Source organism: Rhododendron vialii, chromosome 13a (genome assembly GCF_030253575.1).
Source record: "Rhododendron vialii isolate Sample 1 chromosome 13a, ASM3025357v1".
Taxonomy (NCBI): domain Eukaryota; kingdom Viridiplantae; phylum Streptophyta; class Magnoliopsida; order Ericales; family Ericaceae; genus Rhododendron; species Rhododendron vialii.
The window spans coordinates 17,100,197-17,114,720 of NC_080569.1; the positions used below are offsets into that span (position 1 = coordinate 17,100,197).

The 14,524-nt window shown below is 40.1% G+C and overlaps 1 protein-coding gene across 1 annotated transcript in view; it reads right to left on the minus strand.

Moving 5' to 3' along the window:
- The window catches only part of LOC131313039 (UPF0329 protein ECU05_1680/ECU11_0050-like), a 29,672-nt gene extending 17,349 nt beyond the window's left edge, over window positions 1-12,323 (minus strand). Inside the window, exon 1 of the mRNA XM_058341100.1 lies at window positions 12,035-12,323. The gene's annotated coding sequence lies outside the window, so the exon portion shown is untranslated. The remainder of the gene's footprint in view (window positions 1-12,034) is intronic.
- Between the last annotated feature and the right edge of the window lie 2,201 nt (window positions 12,324-14,524).

Consider the following 14,524-nt stretch of genomic DNA (forward strand, 5'->3'; position numbering starts at 1 on the left):
GTATTGAGAATAAGCTCGAGAGCTGTTCAGCTACTCAAGCATTTTGCTTTCGTAGTTGTCTTGAATTTGCTATATGTCCTTTTAAGCCTGGCATGTTCAATAGAAGACATCTTGTATAGCATGCCAACTGTGCAAAGCCACCTTGAGACAATGAAACTATGAATAAATCCTCCGACGGACCCAAATCCTTCATTTAGACGTAAAGTCGCATAATTAAAACTTCGACATAGTCATTTATACTTGTAATGACCTGCTGGAAGTGTTAGAAATTCAAAACTTGGCCCGAGATAAAAAGTGAAAAATCACCCCCAAAAGTCAGTAGGCTATTTTGTTAGTAGGAAAAGGGTGAACCATCGTGCGTCGAACTAACACAGACGCGTTTGTTCTTGCACGTGCGCACGGATACCACACAGGCGCGAGCTAGTTCTGTCCGGTTACAGTTGCCACTTTTGACTCATTCGGAAATTAAAGGGTTGTAGGCATTGTCATCATCCTTTGACGTCCAGAAGACTTCTGGGACATCTCACTGGTGTACCCCTGTATTGAAGGGATAGTGCCACCTTGATTAGATATTTCCCTTGGAAAAAAGGGATATTTTCCATCCTTTTGCTACAAAAGGGTAAAGCCCCTATAAGTGTAAGGTATCCCTCCAGAAGTAACACTCCACACATTACTCAAAATGGCAAATCAGTTACCAACCCTAATCAGCCCACGGTTAGAAGGATTTATTGCAACTGATTGGTTATCCTTTCGGACTCACGGGCTGGCTGCCTTCCGCTTCCTTCGAAGCATAAGGCTGCGCCCTGAAATCCTGTGGGTGGCTCTACGGTCTTGGGACCCAGACATCCACGTATTCAGATTTGGAGACAATGAGCTGTGTCCGACAGTAGAGGAATTCCAAGCATACCTTCAAGGCTTTGCCTCTAGCTTGATTGTCATGCCGCCTTACAGAAAAAGCATGTCAAAGCTTTTGAAATCCAGTCTGAACATCTCAGGTGGTGCAATAGAAAGTCCACTAAGTGGCGGGCAAATAAATGTCATGCGCCTGATGGAGTGGTACGGGCCTGAAGGTAATACGGAGGATACAGCCACACAAACTCGACGCCGATTTGCTCTAGTAATCAGCGTGCTTGCTGCGTATTGGCTGGTGTCTCCAGATGGGCGGGTTGATCCTTCATTGGTGAGTGTGGCCTCTCAGTTGGGCGCTCGAAGAAATGTGGTGCCAATGATTCTTCCGGAAACTCTCATAGGTTTGGATTTGGTTTCTACCGGTCAAACAAACGTATTTAGCGGTAGTCCACTCCTGCTGCAGGTAAACTCTCACTCAGCTCCCCTTTTTCCGTTTTTCACACATTTTATTTTACCTCAACTCTCAGCTAGGGCTATATTGGGGCTCTTCTCTTGTTTTTCCGTTCAAGCTTTATATGGCTCCTTACTTGTCTTTTCGCTCATATAGTTATGGCTATCAGACAAACTTGGACTACTTGCAACTCCTGAGGCAAATTGGCCCCATCTGCCTAGACGAATGCATCAAAAAGGGATGCTATACCTAGAGATGTCCATAAAGGTATATTCATGAACGAGATGTCACCACATGAAATCGTTTGGAGGCATGAAGCGCTAAATATCCCGGACATGGCCACAAATTCTATAGGTTTTGAGAGAATGGTGATTGTCGGACTATCCAGTTTTACATTCTATGTCCCAAGCTGTATCGTTCATCAGCTAGGTATGAGCCAAGGGCTAAACCAAGCTGGGGTGGAAACCTTTTCCATTCCTGCATTCACTACCCAAAATCTGATCGGATATGAACACAACTGGGGTTTGAGACAACTTGGCGGAGCGAATCCGAATTTCAGCACAAAACTCAAGCATCGTTATAAAGCATGGCTAAGAAAAGAAATTGCAAGGAGACTAAATGTAGACAGACTCCCGACAAGACTCCAATGATCTAGAATAAACTGTGAGCCTGTTAAGGCCTCTAGCATCTTATTCTGTTTTCATGTTTAACTGTTTTAAGACTTTGCTCAGCTATGTAATAGAAGTAGTAGTTGGCAATAAAATCAAAAGATAAAAGTTTTCCCCTTTGATTCCAATGTTGAACACCGTGTTGCTTCAAACACAAATATGCACTCTGTAAATAAAAAACCATGGATCAAGCTGATTGATTGTGATCGAATCTCACGGAGAGATTGCCTACGTATCCCTTTTCAAGGAATCCGGTCAAAACATAGTTCAGGCTAAGGTTCACTCGTGTATTTTAACTCTCCTTTTACGCTTTAAATTTTGCCTAGCGTCGCCACTTCAGGTTTTCGGCCTAGCGAGCTTTGATTGATGCTTATTTATTTTTGCCTAAACCGCCTCCTTAGGTTTTCAGTCTAGCAGGCTTGCTCTAATTTTTGCTTGGAACCACCCACCCTTGTGGTTTTCGGCCCAACAAACTTCTCTCAGGGATCGTAATGCTTGAGTTGATCCAAGTTGATCGGGATATTGAACTCATTGTCGTCAAGATCAATGAGCTGAGCTGCTCCCCCAGAAAGGATAGTCTTGATTATGTATGGCCTGGAACGCTTTGGTCGAAATTTGCTACGGGGATGGAACACAAGTGCCTGGATCTCCTTTGTAACGATATCTCCTTCAATCAAATCTCGAGACTTTACCTTTTTGTTGAATGCCCGGGAGATTCTTCGCTGATATCCCTGAACATGATACAAGGCACGGAGCCTCCTCTCATCAAAGAGCATGAGTTCAACGAATCTCCCGCTGAGCCATTCAGATTCCGTGAGTCCACATTCTGCCATGATCCTCAAAGACGGGACTTCAAGCTCAATGGGAAGTACTGCTTCCATACTGTAGACCAGGGAATAGGGAGTTGCCCCTATTGATGTACGAATCGACGTTCGATACCCCCAAAGAGCTAGAGGTAGCTGCTCGTGCCAGTCCCTGGCAGACTCTGCAGATTTCTTGATGATTATCGATTATTCTTGTTTGCCACTTCAACTGCGCCATTTGTTTGAGGGCGATAGGCTGTTGAATGGTGGATCTGAATCTTGAATTCCTCGAAGAGTTCCAAAACCCTGCCTTTGAAATGAATCCCATTATCTGACACAAATGCCTGCGGGACACCGTATCGATAGATGATGTTTTTTCTAATAAAATGAGCAACTTGAATAGTAGTCAGGGTTTTGTAAGATTCAGCTTCCACTCATTTGGTGAAATAATCTATCGCCACTAGAATGAGCTTTTGGCCTTTTGAAGCAGACGATCTGATCATACCAATGACATCGATACCCCACACAGAGAAAAGCCAAGGCGAAGTCATACCAAACAAATTGGATGGTGGAACATGCATGAGATTGGCATGAATTTGGCACTTGTGACAGCGACGCACATAATCCACGCATTGCAATTCCATAGTGGACCAAAAGTATCCTTGCCATAGGATCTTCCTGGCGAGCATAACACCGCTCATGTGAGGTCCACAGACTCCCTCGTGAATCTCTTCTACTATCCTGGCGGCCTCAGCACCATTAACACAGAGCTTATGCATTCCACAGTGAGATCTTCTGTACAATTTCCTTCCGCAAATGATGTATTGGGTAGCCAACCTTCGTAGCGTAGTTTGATCCTTTTTAGTGGCCTCAGCTGGATACTCCCCACTTTCTATGAAATTCCATATATCATGGTACCATGGTAGGCCATCATCGACATCATCGATGGCGTTGATATATTGATAAGCCGGACAATCCCGCTGTTCGATGAGAATAGGGCGAAGTTTGACCCCTAAAGGAAGTTCGACCATGGAAGCCAAAGTTGCCAAGGCATCGGCAAATTGATTTTTCAAGCGGGGTATGTGCGTGGAGGTCACCTTGTTAAAATGAGGAATGAGATCTTCCAAGTCTTGATGATAAAGTTTCAATTTTTCTTCACAAACTTTTTAGTCTCCGTTGGCTTGAGCTACAACAAGGTTGGAATCGCCAATGACCTCAAGCTTCTCAACGCCGAGAGTGAGGGCGGCTTCCATGCCAACGATATAGGCTTCATACTCAGCTTGGTTCTTTGTGACATCGAAATTGAGTTTGAACACAAGCGAAATATGAGAGCCATCAGGAGTAATTAACAACACTCTGATCCCATATCCTTTCTGGTTGGCTGCCCCATCAAAGTAGAGAGTCCACATGTCTTTGACAACCGTCAACACTTCCTCATCCGGGAACACAAAGTCTGAGTCCTCCAGCCCATCCACTGGATGGTCAGCCAAGAATTTTGCTACTGCACACCTTTTAACAGATTTCCTTGTGACATACTCAAGATCAAATTCTGGCAGTAAGAGCAACCAACGTGCTAATTTACCAGTAAGTACTGGCTTCTCAAATAGATACTTGAGGATCCATTCAAGAAATCAACTTCACTGGGTAAGCTAGCATGTAGTGTCCAAACTTCTTAGAAGCCGAAACAAGAGCCCAACACGTCTTTTCCAAAGTGGTGTAGCGTTCTTCACATCCAACCATCTTTTTACTTAAGTAGTAAATGGCTTTCTCAATTCCTTTGTCTCCCTCATGAGCTAACAAGCATCCCATAGAAGATGAGGTTACAAACAGATAGAGAATCAAAGGTTTTCCTGGCACAGGCGACATTAAAACTGGCAGATTCTGCAAATACTTCTGAATGGAAAGGAAAGCAACCTAACACTTATCTGTCCATGTGAACGGGACACCCTTCTTGAGTAGATGAAACATCGGCTTGCAAGTTAAAGTCAACTTGGTGATGAATCTGCTGATGAACTGAACTTTCCCCAAAAAACTCTGCACTCCATTTTCAGACTCTGGCGGCTTCGTCTTGAGAATTGCCTTGATCTTCGACAGATAACCCTTTATTCCTTTAGAAGTGATCAAAAAGCCCAGCATTTTACCTGTTGTGACTCCGAAAGTGCACTTCTGCGGATTGAGGCGCATCCAATACTTACGGAGTCGCTCAGAGAACTTCCGATGCACAGGAATGTACCATTCACGAGTTTTTGACTTGGCAATCATGTCATCCATGTAGACCTCAATTTCTTTGAGCATCATGTCATGCAAGATGGTCGTAGCAGCCCGCTGATAAGTAGGACCTGCGTTCTTCAACCCAAACGGCATGATCAAATAACAATAAGTTCCCCACTCTGTGATGAAGGTTGTTTTTTCACGGTCCTCTGGTGCCATGAGAATCTAATTGTAACCCGAGAATCCATCCATGAATGAGAGCATAGCATGTCCCACCGTGTTATTGCTTCGCCACAACCTAACCGTTGAAATAGGTTGATTTACCCCGAGCATAGGGCTAGATCGTTGTCAGCATAAATACTGAAAAGTCCGGGATCGTACCCACAGAGATAATCTTTATAGCCAATTTGAATTTGTAGATTTAGGGTTCCCGACTTTTAGACGGCCAACTTTTGATTTTATTTTGAAAGGTGGAGGAATACTCTTATGAAAAAGACTAGAAACAAGTTTTAACTAGATTAAACAAGCGGCATGGCGTTGGAGTAACTAATGCCTGTAACTTAAGTCATCTAACTATTCTCAACAAAAACTCGGTTGAATCGCACGGTGTAGGCTATCAACCGGAAGATTTAGCTATGAAACCATTAAAAGACTAGAAGTGTAGTATGGAAAACAAGTGAGCTCTTTCGTTCTCTTAGCAAACACAAACCGAGACATCGCTCCGGAACCATGTGAGCAATCACATAATCACCGAAGATTAACATCGGCTAGTTTTGTTACATAAAAGGCGAACCCCTCTCATTTTCCATACCAAACCTCAAGCCATGAGTTGAGAAAGGCAAGATAAACATAAGTCAAGAGGTGCTAATCACCCCATGACCGAGCCTAATAGACTACTCAAACATATTGAAAAGACTAGAAAGCTTGCTAGAATTGGAAAACATGATTAACTGACAAAATAAAAAATGAACTTGATATTATGAAGGATCCAAAACATACGAACAACTTTAATACTCGAGAAACTAACGTAACGTAAATACCTTAATGAGTTCTTGAGGAATTATAACTTGAAAAGCTTAAAAAGCTATGGAGGAACTTTTTGATCTAAAAGACTTAAAGTAATTTGTATCTAGGTAATGAATGAGAGAGAGAGAGAGAGTGGTATTTATACAAACGAACTATTCTCTCACAATAAATATCCCAGAGCTAGCCAAAAGTGAAAAGTATTCCATAAATGGAAAGTTGAAAAAGCAAGAAAAATATCTTTTGGAGCTAAAAGTTATCGATACCCTAAGAAAAGGTATCGATAACATCAGTTAAAAATTCCCCTGTTGAAACAAGTTATTGATAACTCAAGCCAGAGGTTATTGACACCCTCAGGTCTGGAGAGCTTCTGGACCAAAATGATACAAAGGTATCGATAACTTACACATTGTTATCGATAACAATGTGCAAAAATTGCAGATTCCAAGCTTCAATTCTGCCAACCTTGCCATGGCACTTCCGGGGCATCGTCACTTGACTCGAAGGACTTGGTAGTGCAGCACCTGGTGGCCTTGGGTACTCGGTTATCCTCGAGGGCTACACTTGGCGTCAAACTATGCCTTTTTTCTCGCGTTTAACCTGAAATGCTTACAAAAATACCTTGTGCATAATATTTAACTTAAACAATCATTTAAATACAAGAAACGTCACAATTCGGAGGATTTGAGCACCAAGATTATACAATCTTTGGTGCTTATCAGTTATCCACAAGCACATCAATGTGAGGCAAGGGAAAATCATCTTTGGGGCTTGCTTTGTTCAAGTCCCTGAAATCAACACATACTCGGATCTGTCCGTTCTTCTTAGGAACAGGAACGATGTTGACAACCCAAGTAGGATACTGAGAAACCATGAGAAAACCGGCATCAATCTGCTTGGTGACCTCGTCCTTTATTTTCTGTACCCAATCCGGCCTCATCCGCCTTAGTTTCTGTTTCACAGGTTTAGCACTCGGCAGCAGGGGGATTCGATGCTCCACTATTTCTGAGTCAATACCGGGCATGTCTTGATGAGACCATGCAAAGATATCGCCAAATTTCGTGAGCAGCTCTTTGAAATCGTGAGCAGTTCTTTCCTTGTTCGGCTATCTCATTGCCGAACAGAATACTTGGACCAGTGACTTCACATGTCACTGTTCCTTTATTAGTCTTTTGGTCTAATAACTTCTCATGTTTACTAGACCAAGACCCCGTACAACCTTCCTGGACCAATGACTTCTTATGTCACTGGTCCATATCGCCGAACACTGTCGTACTCGGCGACTGTCGCTATTATCTTTATACCATGGTTCCTCGTACCACCTGTTCGGGAATACCTCCCTACAATTGCTCCCCAGCTTTACCCGTTATTTCTACTTTGAGTAATGAGCAATGCTCCCATGCATTGAGCAAATTCATTCTGCTTCTGCACCTCATTTCGCGTATTTGGTGCTACACTCATCATTATTAGTCTAGGCTAAAACGTCTCTTCGTTTAGGTTGGACAGGCTTTTCCTGCACCTGCTTTTAAAGGTGGCGCGCCTCGTACCGCCCATATTAAATGCGAATGGACATCCTTTATGGAATGAGATGCCCAAACGGCATCTGAAGTGACGTTTCACATACGACATTCCACTCAATAGGTATATGTGGGATTTCGTCCCATTTTGAAACCCCTACTCTTTCCTCAGACTCCCTCTGCAGAAGGAAAATTTGTGCATAACCACCATTGAAGCACTGTTCATCATCTCGAGGCCCCTTCCTTTCTGCATTTTAGGAACCCCGATCGTTACTCCGTAAGTCATTGTTCTCTATTTTCCCTCATTATCTTCGATTTAGGGTTTCTCTCTCGTTTAGGGTTTTTTCAACACCCCATTTCTCGTCTGTAAAATACGTTTATAGTAGTGTTTCCTTCATGCTCCATTAAGTTAACACACACAAAAGCATAGTCAATTTGATTGTGGAAAAACTGGAAGGGAAATGAAAAAACATTTAGAATCTTGTAACAGCTATTCCAAGTTTCTAAATCTAAATAATTTCTATATTCACCTAATTTCATGACATTCAAGCCATGGACAGGAATCAGCACGAAAAGTACAGAGTATAATGATGTGGTCCATACAAAGAGGTCACGGGAATTTGGCGATTTTACATGGTTGGAAGTTATGGCCTCATGGACTAGATGGCTCTAAGGCCTATTCACCTACTTTCATGACATTCAAGCCATGGACAGGAATCAGCACGAAAAGTACAGAGTATAATGATGCGGTCCATACAAAGAGGTCACGGGAATTTGGCGATTTTACATGGTTGGAAGTTATGGCCTTATGGACTAGATGGCTCTAAGGCCCAAGCCTTAATTTGGCACATGTGGGATGAATAAGGCCAACTTGGGATATTGGCCAGACATGGGTTGGATTCTTAGAAGTGTCTTTTGGGATCTAGTCAAGTCAAAATGTCTCTTTAAATTCTAGTCAAAGTCTTTACATTCAATTAGTTGATCAAAGAGTCATTAAGTTTTTTCATGTCATTAATGCAGTCAAAGAGTCTATGTTCAATGTGTCTAAAGTTGATTGAAGATTATTTAATTTGGGAAGTTCTAGAGTCAAGTTGAAATGGGTATAAATAAGATTGTAAGCCTTATGGCAAATCATGATGAGTGATAATAAAATTGAGTAGCTTTCAAGCTATTAGATTGCGTGATGCTATTTTTTCTTTGGTGTGATGCTAAAGAGACCCTAGATGTGATGCCTTGGGTTTTCTAGGTGTGATGCCTAGACCTATCTTCCTAAAATCCCATCTTCTATTTCTACTGTTCACCAACACTGTTCACAGTTCCAAAACATTCACTTCTCTTCGTGTTTGAGCATATCCTTGGCCCCGTTTAAATCCCATCCTACATAAGTATACCTTGTATCATAATTAGAAATATAAAAGTGCATATTGTACTTCTAAGTTTTTTTTCCGTGGTCCTATCAGACATTAATAGGAGAAGCAAATAAAGGAGCCTTTCCATAGGGGTTTAATATACAATTTTTTACATTTTGTTGGGGCTATATGTGTATTACTTCAAATATTTTAGGTTAATATGATGTGCATGAGGTATATATGATGCTTGTTTGTATATATTGATGCTTCATGCTTCTACATATAAGTTGTATAACTACGCTCCACTGGCATAAAAATTCCATTTTTCTTAGAAATCCCATTTCTTCGTGTACGTGTTCCTATCCGTGCAACATAAGTGGTGGGACTAGATTGGATTTGGACTCTCTCTCCATATTTCCTCTCTTCATATCATCTAGAGGTTTGAATAGGTAGCTGCCAACACATTAATGAATGGATCGGACGGCTCTAATAAAACCACAAAGGCCAGCCAATGATATTAAGAAGCAACGATGTCGTTTCAAGCTCAAACCACTTTAATACTAAGTTAACGTCCTCTTGGCTGGCATTTAGGGATGAAATCTGTGATCTCTCTCTTCCCCCAATTGGTCCTGCAACGGAGGCCACCAATCTCATTTATGGATGTGGATATTTATCTAACATGCAAATTCCATCCAACAAAATTTTACCCAAGTCTGAGAATGAGCTCTTGAAGAAATTTCTTCATTTTTTTGAGAATTTGAAGAAATTACTGAAATGTGCCATAATGCCATCTAACTGATTTTTGCATTGCTAAACAATTGAAATCACAAAGAAACCGTAACAGTCTACAATGTAGGAATAGCCCAGAAACGGTCACTGCGGTTAATGCCCTAATTTGTTTTCTAAGACAGAGACCTTAAATTCCCAGTTGAGAACCCAAGGCGAGTTGGAATAGAACAAATAGACTAGTCGTTGCTCAATGATTTTCAAAGCAATCAATCTATCAAGCCCAAAATTAATATTTCCAGTCAATCAATTTGAGATAACTCCAAGAATTCCAACAGAGAAAATTATCAAAAGTGGGTATAGGGCCAAAGTTTCTCTTCCTACCAATATTCAACCTTTTCAAACCACAAATCTTTTTGAAATGAGTGGTGAACCCACTTGGAATTGATGTCCCATGTAGGAAATCAATGGTAGAGAAAGAGAGAGAGCCAACTAGTGGCGGAGTCAGGATTTTAACCCCGGGGGGGCCGGCTTAGTAGACATATATTGTTTATTGGAACGTATACTAATTATATCATAAGGTTTTTGCTTTTCAATTCATTACATTTGTACATTAAAATGATTTTTTAGGCTACATCAACTATCACATGCTTATTTTTTTATTTATGAAAGAAATTGAGAAATGAGAATGTAAAATAACCAATTTTTTATCAAATCGAACCAAAATTATTGCGATTAAAAGAAGATATACACGAATAATTATCAAAAATATTCAAAATCAGGTACATACAAAATAAAAAATTTAAAACTCGGATGCTCGGGGAACTAGGGGGCCCCGGCCCCCAACATAGCTCCGCCCCTGGAGCCAACTACTATTTCCGCCATCACTGATGAACTCACCGATGAACCCATTTCAAAATGAGAAATTTATAGAAAAGATCATCCTAGTTCACCCGAGCCTTATTTTCATCCTCCAAGTATCAATTGTAACTCTTTTGACCTTCAAGTTTAGTTTTCGTACCAAGTTGGTCCAATTAATAATGCCTGCCAGTCAAACTAGACAGAAAAAATCAGAGATAGGGTAGATGTTATCGATTGAACCAACTTGGTACGAACTGCAACGTCCAAATTGCCATCAATCTGATTTTTTCCGTTCAGTTTGGCTGACAGAAGTTATCAATTTGACCAATTTAGTACGAAAACCAAACTTGAAGGTGAAAAGAGTTGTAATTGATACTTGAAGAATGAAAATGAGACTCGGATGAAATTAGGAGGACCATTTATATAAATTTCCCTTTCAAAATGGAGCACACATGCAGGAAATCCCGGGGGGGGGGGGTGTGTGTTCAGAGAGAGAGAGAGAGAGATAGAGAACCAATTAATATTTCCAAAATCACTGATGAACCTATTTCAAAATTGTTAACTTGGTTTCATCCCTAGCCGGTAGCAATTTGGCGTCGAGATGGGTTATATGTTTAATGACGTCGTCCAACTAAATATTTTGGCTTGTGCGTGCGTGGCTGTCTTATGGCTGTTCGATACCTTCACTAGTGATGGGAGCTTGTTGTGCAAACTTTCACAAGATTTGGAGAGGGAAAAAAATGAATTAGAGGATCCGGATCCGGACTAGCTTATCCCAGCCTCCGCATCATAGTAGCAAATCCCCACACGGGGGGAATAACCGAGGCCATAGTCTAATTTTCCCCCAATCAACGAACTAATCCTGTGCCACAAGAAGGGGATAATTACAAATGTGGACATTTAGCCTACGTCAAGGCCGAATCTATCCGGTGGCGTACCCATTCTAAGATCCCTAGAGTTTTACACGCATTAGGAGCTTTGCCTATCCGCAGTCAAAGATCCCAGTAGGCAATTTTCTAAAAGGCACTTGGACAACCCTACGATGACTCTCCAAATTAACGACAATTGACAAAACTGCTCTACAAACTAACCAAGAACTATCAGATCACCATAGATTCAAAAAAGCAGTTATATTATAGACAAGAACCTTACTTCAAATAACAAAGAAGTATGAACTTTCGGATTCTAAAGGAGACGCAAACAACAGATACAGTCTAAATAGCTATTAGCGAATTTATGTGGTCATTTTCAACATACACACCCAACGGATATGCAAACAATTCATAGCATACATATCCAACAAAAAAAACATACCAACAAAAAACCACACACTACGTAATTACCACATTTACTGAAAATCCATAAATTGGTTATAGTGCTCTAATATTAAGATCCAATGACACCAATAGCCGGTTAGCACCAGCTTCAATGGAATTAGCCCTAACATTCCAAAAAACATGAAAATACTCCTCAATCATGGAGATCAGAGCCAATACCCAAACAAATATAATGTCAAAATTTAAGACAACGGAAAAAAAAAAAGAAAAAAAAAACCACAATCAGATCGAAGGCTTACCTGAAACCAGAATGTACGGAAATCTGAAGAAGAACCCAGTTAGATTGACACCAAAATTGCGAGATCAACAGGGATGCATAAACCCACCAACCCAAGGCTACAAAGCAAATGGACCAAATGGTTTTTTCTTTAAGGAAATGCAGAGAACCAAACGCAATCAAATACTAAAAGCAACAAAAACCCACAACAACCCACGAGGCCACGACCGATAATCAATGAGTATGCGATTGGGGGGGGGGGGGGGGTGGGTATCTGGAAGCTAAGCCATGAATGAATGAAATGAAAATTGTTAGATGAAAGGACGAGCGGCCCTGAGGTTGAGATTGGGTGACATGTGTAAGACTCGAGGATCTTTTGGGTATTTTAGCCTTTTAAGGGGGGATCAGCAGCTCCTCCTGAGCAAACATACACCGTTATTTTGGTCTACCTCAATAACTAGAATCATTTATTAGTGTTCAGATTTATCTATGACTAGCATAATTCTTTGGATAAATTTTATTGATAGATCTTAGTATGAATTTAAGTGATTTTCAAAATAAGTTCATGTTAGCCCTAACAAAACGGTCTAATTGTAAAACATCTCTATAGGCAGATCGTATTGACAATTTTAAGGAGGAATTATTTTTCCCTTCATATCATTTTCATATTCTATTGACCAATACGGAACGAATATAAATATCTCAAGGAGTAAAAAATAGCCTTGGGCTTGGTTGGGTCAACTTGGGTTTTGAGATTCCTTGCCGAATCCCTGATGCAATCCAACTTGGGTTGGTAATTGCAGTCAATGGTGTAAATGATTTTATAATATGCCAAAAAAATAAGAACATGGGGTGCATGAAAATTTTGTTAGTACATTTCTTGGACTGAAACTAGATCAACAGCAGTTGTATTGATTAAAAAATCCTACCATATATAAGGCACAACTGCTTGAAGTGTTAATTCAATTGTCAACAGCAAAGGTTCTACTGGCAATAGAAGTTGCTATTTTTGTTTTTCAACAAGGGGCAAAAAGCACGTTAAAGTCAAGCCCGTTGCTTTTGGTGGCTAGAATTGTAATTGGCGGATATATATTCAATAATTAACATCAATGTACATATCAGTTCAAAGGTTTATAATTACAGACTTGATGGAAACATTCAGATGAGCTACTAACGATTACATGCCATTGGTTTCAGGTAAATGGACATTGATGGAACTCATCTGCAAAAACTGTTCATCGTGGTAGTGATGGGTTCATATTACGGATGGCAAATGGGCGGGTTTGGGCAAAAATGGGCTAGTTGCAAGTGGGTTGGGTCTTTAATGGGTCATTGACCCATTTAGACCTATTAATTATGAGTCTAATTACCCATACCCAGCCCAATCCATTTATTTAAAAGCAAACCTGACCCTCCCATTAACCCAATTACATACTCAATGTATACTAAAATGGCTATATTACCCCTGTAAATTTAAATGACTAATGCTTTGTTCTCTCCACAACTTAAAAAGTATTTTTTAAGAAATTCCCCTTAGATTCTCCATAGATTCCTCATACTTCCAATATTTCTCTCTCTCCACTTATTACCCCTTCTATTTTTCAAAAAAAATTTCAAATCTCAATCCAAACATAGCATAAAATTACCATACTATCCCTCTACTACTAAAATGACCAAATTACTCTTGTACACTTAATTTTTCTGATACGTAGCGGAAGTAGCATGTCGTTAGCTACCATGAATTTTTTTAGAACGCCTAAAGCAACAATATAGGAAGCGATCTAAAAATTGGATAAAAAACGATTCATCACTGAAATCGACCGATAGGGGTGAATTCTTGCTAGTGCCGTAATAACGGGGTGCAACTATACCGGATGACGGAGAAATCGCTACGTAGCTGCCAATAATTAAATCCTTGGCTATATATGTCTCAAGTTTTAACCCTTATTTGTATTTACGTTTTCACTTACTGTAGTATTTTATTTATGTGCCACTCGTGCATGTCAGGTTCAGAAACCCGACAGTCTGTCGCTGAACCAAAATCGAAGCCGAAGCTCAATTAGTTCTGTTCTACAAGAGGGTAATTTAGTTAAATAATTAGACAAGAATATGTATTAATTAATGAAACAGATTATTATTATTTGGAAATAATTAAGGTTTGGGGGTTGAAAAATCAAAGTAAGTAAAATGTGTATGAGTTTCGATAAAGATAGTTGAAGCTATCTTTGGTGTGGTTAGACAAAAAAAGACAGTTGTTTGATACTTTTTTTCTTTTGACATAAGTTTTTTACCTTTTTAACTCCTTTCGTCGAGACAAATGATTGATCCAAAAAATATAACGAAATTTAACTAAAATTCAAAATAGACGAACAAAGCAAACAAAACGAAGAAAAAAAATAAGTTTACAAGAACCCACTCTTAGTGCCAACTCAGGTTGCATTCTTGTTGAACTTTTTTGTCCATAATTTTTTTCGGTATTTTGTATTTTTCGTAACTGTTTGGACGATCAGGA